Source organism: Elephantulus edwardii, unplaced genomic scaffold (assembly GCF_000299155.1).
Source record: "Elephantulus edwardii isolate Elephantulus edwardi_28Jun2011 unplaced genomic scaffold, EleEdw1.0 scaffold00169, whole genome shotgun sequence".
In the NCBI taxonomy this organism is placed as follows: domain Eukaryota; kingdom Metazoa; phylum Chordata; class Mammalia; order Macroscelidea; family Macroscelididae; genus Elephantulus; species Elephantulus edwardii.
In genome coordinates, this window is record NW_006399919.1 from 3,554,078 (window position 1) to 3,564,321 (window position 10,244).

At 40.4% G+C, this 10,244-nt stretch overlaps 1 pseudogene; it reads left to right on the plus strand.

The window, feature by feature from the left end:
- The first annotated feature begins 404 nt into the window (after positions 1-404).
- Positions 405-8,113, plus strand: LOC102867207 (annotated as a pseudogene).
- The last annotated feature ends 2,131 nt before the right edge of the window (positions 8,114-10,244 follow it).

Genomic DNA, 10,244 nt, shown 5'->3' on the forward strand with positions numbered 1-10,244 from the left:
GACTCTTGGATACTGCCATCAAGACCACATGATTGCATGCCTCATTGCAGGACTTAAAAAGGGTACCCAAAAGGCAGTTAACTGTGGAAAAACTTTCCGAAATTACCCTGGGTCCTAACAAAACCCTTTTATTTCTCTTTCATTTAACTGAAGCCATGAGAAAGTATACCAACTAACCAGCTAACCTAGAGGAAACTATTATTTTAAAATTCTTATTCATCCCCAGTCCACCCCTGATATCCAGCACAAGCTTCAGAAGCTAGACAATGGCCCTCAAACTCCACGACAACAGCTTCTCAATTTGGCCTTTAAAGTTTTTAATAATCGTAATGAAGAAAGTAAATGACAGAAGCAGGTAGAGTTTCAAAAGCTTGCTTCCACTATCAGGGGTTCTGCAAGCCCACATGTCCATGGCTCTACCCAAAGATCTTCTGGTGATCGATCCGCACATAGTGCCTATGTCAAGTGCAGCAATGAAGGCCACTGGTCTAAGCACTGCTCTACTCCACGTAAGCCACCACAGTTACACCTCAGCAGAGGGCCCCATTGGAAGGTAGACTGTGCGTAGACCCAGCAAGGACCCTCACCATCCCTTCCTGAGCTGGCCAAATCTTCCTACTTAAATCTCATCGGCCTTGCCACTGAAGACTGAAGGTGCCCTGGAACAGATGCCCTGGTGACTACCATCTCTTCATCTGAACCAAGAACAAATCCTGGTGGTGGCAAGTAAACCAGTATATTTCCTGATTTATACCAGGGCAATCTAGTCTTCTCTAAGTTTTTGGGACCCACCAAACACTCTCAAGTCTCTGTTGTGGAATCAAAGAAAAAGTCTCCAGCTCCCGGCCTATTCCTCCACTCCATTGTTTTCTACAGAGTTTGGCATCTACTTCCTAAACAACATGCCTCCAGAAACTCAATGACCTTCAAAGGGTCGCTATGAGTCACCTGAGACTTGATGGCACTTAGCAACAAGATAGAGAGCCATCCCTTGGCCCAGTGGACAGAAAGCGAAGCTACCAAACCAAAGGTGGGTGACTTCTAATCTGCTGCCCTCAGGCCTGTCTTTCATTGTTTTTGTTCAAACATTCCTCTAGGTCGTATAGCCTCGGTGTGTCCACTTGCCATACAGCAGTAACTGTGCTTGCTGTGAGGCTGAACACTGTGATGCTGATGTGTCAAATGCATTAATGGTTGATAAATGTTAGTTATAGAAAAGTTTCAGACTTTTTGTTCGTAGGGACTCTATGAGTTGTGCTAAACTCGAAGGCAATCAACAACAACAATCCTTCCTCGTTCTGCCCTCAGGTCTCCTCTTCTGAGCAGGAATATACTTGCTAAACTTGATATCATTCTCCATATCCACCCCTCCAGTAAGACTTAATCAGCACACCCTGACCCCTCCAACACTCCTATTTTTCTCCTACTCCTCCAACAACCCCAGCCTGAGCCTTCAGAACCCTTTCCTTTTCCTCTTTCTATTGACAATTCCATTATCTGGGATATGTCTACAACCTCTGTAGCAAAGCACCAGACCCTGGTCTAATCCAAGACCTCAGGTTCCTTAATCAAGCTGTACTTCCAATGTGCTGGTAGTTCCTAACCCATACACTCTCCTTTCATCAGTCTCCTCCAACACCACCCACTTTTCTTTCCTAGTCTTAAAGGATACCTTTTCCATAACTCCTTTACACCGACTCTCAAGATTTTTTGCCTTCATGTTAGAAGACCCTGATACCCACCTCTCACATCATCTCACATGTTGCCTCAGGGTTTTAGAGATAGCACCCATTTTTTTGACAGACCTTTGCCTGTGGCCTTTGCAGTCTGTCTCTAGAACCAGGCTCCTTCAATATGTCGACGATCTGTTTCTGTGTGGCCCTTCCAAGAGGATTGTATTATCAATAGCATCTCTTTCTTAAACTGCTAGTAGAAGGACTCTCCCCTCCAAAAAATGTGCAAATTAAGTACTCCTTTGTCAACTACCTACACCTATATCTTACCCTCTACACTTGAGGGCTTTCCACCAACACAAACCTCTCCTCCAGTCCTTCCCATCCCTGCACCCCATACTAGAAATTCTTTCCTAGGACTGATAGGATACTTTAGGCTCTGGATTTCCTCCTTCATTCTACATGTCAAACCACTATACCATGAGGATGAAGGCCCCCTCCATGAGCAGTTAAACCCTGCACATCCTAGACACTAGGCCAGAAGAGGGGCTGACCTAAATAACACTTACCCATTACATCAAGCAACATTTCCGGCTGATTAGAGGGGCTTCAGTACTATTGTTTCACAGGGTCACTATGAGTCATGATCAACTTGAAGACAACAATAACAACAGAGAATATAAAAACTTCTGCCCTGACATTTCATGGTACTGGCACCATTTTCAGCCTTAGTCCACCTACACCATAGGTGCTTATTAAACAGTATGCTGCTATACATGGCCTCCCGTATTGTTTACCTGTGTGTTCTCTGGGATTGAACTAATTGAGGAACTGAAATCAGAACTTTTCAAGTAACAACTAGTATTTACCAGAAATCTACTGTGATGGACAGAATGATGCAATGAAATAAGCTTATCAGTATCCTTCTGTATACACTTAGGAAAAGTGTATCAAAAAGGTCAAGGTCATAAGTAGCTCATCAGCCAGTTTCTGTTGGCCTTGAGTCTGATGCTCTTGAGTATTAATATAAAATATACGTTTTAGTACCAAATATATCAATTATCTCTGACTGTGTCGATTCATTTGATTTTAAATAAAATATTTTTAAAGTAGATGAAAGGCTTACTATTATTACTGAATAGACAGTAAGTTAAGGACATGGACTCTGGAAAGATGCGTGTAGTTGTAAAGTGTTAAACAAAAGTCTTGTTATGTACTATTGGTTTCGACTCAGCTTACTGTCCTATGGGTTTTCAGAGACTGGACATACACAGGTGGAGATTGCCTATTTTTCTTCCTTAGAGCAGCTGGATTAGGACTCCTTACCACCTCCTTACCACTAGGGCATAGAACCTGAGCTAAAATCTGGACTCACTCTCTAACAAGCTGGGTGGTTAAGGATTGACTCCTTCATTCCTCCTTTCTCCCACCATCTTTTCCTTCTCTCTCTTTCTCTCTCTCTCTCTCTCCTCTTTCTCCTCCTTCCTCTCTTTCTTATTTTTTAGAAGATTGTAAACCAACCAACCTCCCTCCCTCTCTCCCTCTCTCCCTCCCTCCCTCCCTTCCTTCCTTCCTTCCTCTTTTTTTCTCTTTATTTTTCTTCTTTCTTTCACTTTCTTTTTCTTTCCTCCTCCTCCCCCTCCCCTTCCTCCTCCTCTTCCTCCTCCTCTTTCTTCTTTCTCTCTCTCTTGCCTTTCTTCTATGTATAAATTTTTCTTTAGGTTTTAATGAAAGTGGTCTTACATAACATTTGTCCTTTTGTGAATGACTTATGTCACTCTGCCTAACGTCCTCTAGATTAAACCATGTTATGCAGTGTTTGAGAATTCTTGATTGTTCTCTGGTGTCATGTATTATTGCACTGTGTGAATATAGCATGCATAGCTTCCTTAGCCATTCATTTGTAGAATACCGTAGTTTTTCCATATATTTGCTCTTGTAAGTAATGCTGCAATTAGCATGGGTTTTCATATGACAGCTCTTATTTTTGTAGAATATATAATTAGTAATAGGGTTATTACTGGAAATCAGAAAAGGAGTACATCAGGAATATGTCTTTTCCCCATTCCTTTTTGATCTATATGCAGAACGTAGATCACTGGGGAGGCTGAACTTTATGAAGAAGAATGTGCATGTAGGATTGGATGAAGACTAATTAACAGCCTGTGCTATGCAGATGACACAATCCTGCTCACTGAAACTGAGGAGGACCTGAAGCATTTGCTGCAGAAGGTCAAGGACTGCAGTCTTTAGTATGGATTGAAGCTCAACATCAAGAAAACAAAGATTCTCACTCCTGAGCCTATTGGTAGCCTAATTACTGATGGAGAAGAGATTGGGGATCGTTAACAACTTCAGCTTACTCAATTTCACAATCAAGACTCTTAGCACCAGCAGCCAGGAAATCGAAAGCCAAATTGCATTAAAAATATCTGCTATCAGGGATCTCTCCAGAGCGCTGAGGAGCAACGATATCAGTCTAGAGACTAAGGTTCACCTAAAGCAGGCCGTGGTCGTCTCACTTACTTGCTTGCATCAGAAGGCTGGACAATAAATAAAAATGACAGAAGAAAAATCAACATCTCTGAGCTGTGGTTCTGGGGAAGAATATTGAACATACCATGGACTGCCAAGGGAACAAACAGATCAGTCATGAAGAGGACAAAACAAGTTTCTCCTTGAAGGCAAGGATTTTGAGGCACTGTCTCACATACTTTGGGCGTGTCACCAGGAGAAGCAAGTCCTTCGCGAAGGACATTATGTTTGGAAAGGTAGAAGGATAGTGCAAGAGAGGAAGACCTCAGATCAGATGGTTTGACATGGTTACTGGGATCATGGGGGTAGTTGTGTCATGGCAGTAAGACTGGCACAGAATAGGGCTAAGTACAGAGCTATTGTGCTTAGGTTCACTATGAGTTCTTGTCAAGTAGATGGCAAGTAACAATAGTAGCAACAATAAGAGTGGGATTGCTGGATCAAATAGTTTTTCTCATTCCAATATTTTATGAAATACCAAGCTTCTTCTCATAGTTGTTGTATAATTTTATGTTTCATGTTACATATAGCCTTATTTTCTTATGGATAATGATAGTACCTGCCTTGCAAACTAAAAATTAGTTTATCTGCCTTTGGGTTGACAGTGCAACTCCTTATTCACTAGGCCGCCAGAGTTCCCTCAGCACGAGTTAAAATATGAAAATAAGTGAGTTTAAGTGAACTTCATTAGCAATACATTTTTGCAAACATTAATAAAATAGAATATAAATATATAATACAAGCAAGACAAGAAAAAAAAACCTTATAGTTCCTAAAAGTAGAGTTGTTTGAAATAATAGAACCCAAAGGAAGCAATTTAAAGGCTGTTTTAAAAATGGCATTTAACTAACCGATACAAAGAAGCTAAATCTACTTAGAAACTTCCCGTACTTGGCAGCAATGGTGTTGTGATCCTTCAAGAGCAGGGAGATCAGTTTGATGCCATTTTGAACTCACTGTGCATTAGAACATGAAAGAAGGGTGGGTGGGAGGAAGGCCGGGCTAGGAGCTGACTGGAACAAGACACGGCAGGAGGTGAATGGAGCAGTTAGACAGATGGGTGGATGAAAAGACTGGGGCACACAGAAAAATGTTCGATGATGAAGAAGCTAAGACGAAGGAAAAGGTTATGTATGACCCAATTACCACAAAACCAGACATAGTAACTGTGAGAGTAGGATGCAAAAATAAGAAATTCTGTACTCATTCAGATATTTTATTCTTCTTACACTAAAGTGCTAAACTATATAATTATCTCAGTTAATCTGCAAATTTGTCACTGGTGCGCATGTATCATGATAGAAAAAAAAAGAAATAAAACTATATAAAAATTGTTTCCAATACGCTACAAATACAAGAATGGCTGAACTTGTATTTTCTATTTCAATAGTTATCCATGCTTAGATTACATTTTAAAATCAAGATTGTTTTGCCCATCATTAGGAGTTTGTTGGTTTGGAGTCAAAGATAAAGAGAAGCCATTAGGAATTGAATATCATTAAGGATAGATGCATATTTTTATATTGCCTCTCATAATGATGAACATAATTATATAGACAACATGCAATTTCAGAAAAATATACCTGATATTTAATAAAATGGTAGTTATCCTGGTGATTTTCCTCCTTCCTATTTTTCTTCACTCTTCTCCCTTTCCCCTTTGAACCAAGAGAAATATTTTAAAAACCTATAAATATGAATAAAACATCTCTCACTTAAAATAAAAATTGCATATTTATATACTTGCCCATTGCTCAGCTGACAAATAATTCTTAGACATTAGACAGGGAGGTCTGATGGTCACATGGTAAGAAGCTGCACAGTAATAATCCCAAAGGCAAAAGGTTTGCGTCCACTAGCGACTCTTCCGGAGAAGAATGGGCTATCTTCTCCTGTGTGATTAACTGCCTCTGAAAACCCACTGGAGAGTCAAGTGTGAGTCAGTTCTGACTCAATGGAATACGACAACAACAACAAGAGTTAGTACAAATGGTTAAAAGCTTAACTACTGACCCCAAAATTGGCAGTTCAATGTTACTTGTGAGTAAAGACAGGCCTGGAGATCTGACTCTAATAGAATATTGTTGATATTGTTGTTGTGTATTATTGAGTTGGAACTGATCCATAGCTGACTCACCAGTGGGTTTTCAGAGGCTGTTAATTGCATGGGAGGAGACTGTCTATCTTTCTCCCACAGAGCCTTTGGTGGATTTGAACCACATGCCTTTGGGATTGCAGCACAGCTTCTTGCCACTAGGCTACCAGAGCTGCCCTCTAATAGACTTGTTGTTGTTATGTGCTGTAGAGTCACTTGTGACTCATAGTGACCCTATGTACAAGAGCCCTAAACCCTGCTCTATCCTGTGCCAACCTCACTACCTCTGACACACCCACTCCCGTTGTCCCAATCTCAGCAAGGGTCTTCCTCTCCTGTGCTGTCCTTCCACTCCCCCAACCATGATGTCCCTCTCCAAGGACCAGTCTCTCCTTGCAGCATGCCCAAAGTATGTCAGACAAAGCTTCAGAATCCTTGTCTCCAAGGAACATCCCGGCTTCACCCTCTCCAGGACAAACCTGTTTGTTCTCCTAGCAGTCCATGCATGGTATATTCAACACTCTTCTCCAGCACCACAGCTCAAAGGCATCAATTCTCTTTCTATCATCTCTAGTCTTTGTCCAGCTCTCTGACGCATAGCATGCAATTGTAAAGACTATGGCCCGGATCAGGTGCACCTTGGTCTCCAGCCTGACGTCACTGAGATTCAGTACTCTGGAGAGGTCTCTGACAGCTGACTTTCCCAATGCAATTTGTCTCTTGATTTCCTGGCTGTTGGTACCAAGAGTGTTGACTGTGCAACCAAGCAAACTAAAACTGTTAACAGTCTCAGTCTTTTCATCATCCATAATGATGCTGCCAATATTTTGTCTTCTTGATGTTGAGCTTCAATCCATATTGAAGGCTGTAGTCCTTGGCCTTCTGCAGCAAGTGCTTCAGGTCCTCCTCAGTTTAAGGAAGCAGGGTTGTGCCATCTGCATAACACAAGTTGTTGATGAATCTTCTACTAATTCTGATGCCACATTCCTCCTCGTACAGCTCGGCATCCTAAATGATCTGTTTTGTATATAGATTGAAAAGGTATGGAGACAGAATACATCCCTGGCAGACACCCTTCCCAATTTTAAATCATACCAGTGTCTCCTTGCTCTGTTCTGATGACTGCCTCTTTGTCCAAGTATAGGTTTCACATAAGCATAATAAAATGTTCTGGGATTCCCATTTTTTCTCAGAGTCAGCCACAGCTTGTGATCCACACAGTCAAAGCCTTTGCATAGTCAATGAAGCACAGACAGACATTCTTCTGGTATTCTTTGCTTTCTGCCAAGGTCCATCTAACATTAGCTATAATATCCCTACTACCATGGCCTCATCTAAACCCAGCCTAGACATCTGGCAGTGCTCTGTTGACGTGTTGCTCCAGTTGTTTCTAGATAAATTCAGCAGAATCTTGTTTGCATGTGATATTAATGATACTGTTCGATAATTTCTGCACTCTGTCAGGTCCCTTTTCTTTGGAATGAGAACAAATAGAGATCTCTTCCAGTCAGTTGGCCAGCTGGCTGTCCTCCAGATTTCTTGGCACAACTTAGCACATCCAGAGCAGCATCTGTTTGTTGAAACATGTCAGCGGGTATGCGATTAACTCCTGGAGACTTGTTTTTTGCCAATCCTTCATCACCATAGACTTTTGCTCATATTATTTTATGAAATTCTTCTATGTCTAATAGACTACGGCCCTGCAAACACTCTGGAGCTCAGCTCTACTCGGCAACATAGGGCTTGTCACGAGTCAGAATTAGTTCAAAGGCTGTTGGTTGATTATGCCAAGCCTCTTATGTCTCCGTGATTAAGACTCAACTTTTGATTTCTGCGTTTTAAGATTTGTGTAATTCAAAGAGAAAGATCAGTCCAAAGGTAATATCTAATTTCTATATCTATTTTTACGCTGCACTTATACATTATTATTTTATGTGTGCTCATTTCCAATATGAAATAATGTGAGGAAATGATCTTATTGTTTCTTCATTTGAAATGAAGCACATGACACAGCACATAATGACATTTAAAACATGGTGGAAGGAAAAAAGAGAGGAAAGGAGAAGGAAGGGAGGGAGGGAAGAAGTCGAGATGAATAAAGGAAAGAAGGAAATAATGTGAACAATAGATAGCATTACCCATGAGGAGTCAAATTAGGAAAAAATCTGGGCTGTGCATGTGTTTAGCACTTTATAATTTACAATTTTTTATATAGGTATTATTTGATATTCAAAGTAACCCAGTGAGACAGAATTCATTCCCTGAATACTTTTTAAAACCAAACAAATAAACAAACAAAAGGCACTTAGGCTCAAAGAATTTACATGTTATTTTCAAATATATTCAGATAATAAATAGGAACACTAGAATCAAACTAAAATCTAAGTCTATAAACTTCTTAAGAAAATAGTTCACTTATTATTATAGTAACTGTAAAAACATATACACACTAGAGTAAAGAACTAATATTTTTATTATATTACAATCCATGCCTGTGTAAAATTTTTACATACCAGTTAATAATAACAAGAATAACATAAGCTAACAAAGAAATCAGATAAACCTTTTCCTGCCTAATAAATTCTTACTCGTAACAAACAATGCTGCTTGGTAATTATAAGTTTGTATATATTAATATATTTCATTTTCATAAATGAAAGCAAATTAATTGTCCCATAGTCAGTCTGACTCAGAGTGAATCCATGGACACAACAGAACCACCCTGATTGTCCATCTTTCTCCCGCAGAGCAACGGGTGGATTCAAACCGCATACTTTGGCATTGCTGAGTAACTTCTTATCACTAGGCCACCAAGGCTCTCTTCCCAAGTGACTAGTGGGTTCAAATTGCTAACTTTTAGATGGGCAACCGACACTTAACTCACTGCGTAAGGTGGAAATGCTAACATAAAAGAAGTATCCTTTATTATTTGTATTGTGCATGAAGTATGTATGTAAGAAAAGTGAAGGACTGAAAGATGAAGTGGTTTATCTAAGATACAAGAATTATGGTGATACATACTGTTGTTGTTAAGTGTCATCGAGTTGTAGGCAGCTCATAGTGACCCTATGAACAAAATACCTGGACACTTGAACGTCCATCGTTTCTCCAGGTTCATAGGGTTTCCAGAGGCAAGCTATTTCGGAAGTGGATCTCACTCCTACTTCCAAGATTGTTTTAATCTGGACTCCACCAAACACTGTCCACCATGGGTAACCATTCTCACATTTGACACATCAGTGTCACAGTGTTCAGCTTCACAGCAACCATGATTTACCTCTGTACAGCAAATAAACAGACCAGTGCCATACCGCTTAGAAGAATGTTTGACCAAAAACAATTAAAACAAGGCCTGAGGGTAGCAGATTAAAATCACCCACCTTTGGCTTGGTAGCATCACTTCCTGTCCAGTAGGCCAACTGATCTCCCTCTATGCTGCTGCTGTTGTTGTTGTTAAGTGCTGTCGAGTTGTAGGAGACTTACAGAAACACTATGAACTAAAGACCTATATAACTTTAGTCCTTTCTCCAGGTTCATAGGGTTTCCAAAGACAAGCTATTATGGAAATTGATGCCACTCCTGCTTCCAAGCTTGTTTTAATAGGGGAGTGCCACCAACCACTATCCACCAAGGATAACCATTCTTGCACTTGACACATTGTTGTTGTTAGGTGCTGTAACTTAACCAGAATGCATACTGACCCCAGGAACAATAGATAGAAACCTGGCTTTATTCTGCACCTTTCTTGTGGTCTTCATAATGCTCAAGCCTATCATTGTCATACGTGTCACTCTTTGTCACTGAGGGACTTCCTTTCTTTTTTTGATCTACTTGGCCCAGCACAATGTTTTAATCAAGGACTGGTCTCTCCTAACAATATGCCAAGTATATGAGACAAAATTTCACTAACTTTGCCTCTAAAGAGTAGCCCAGTTGTACTT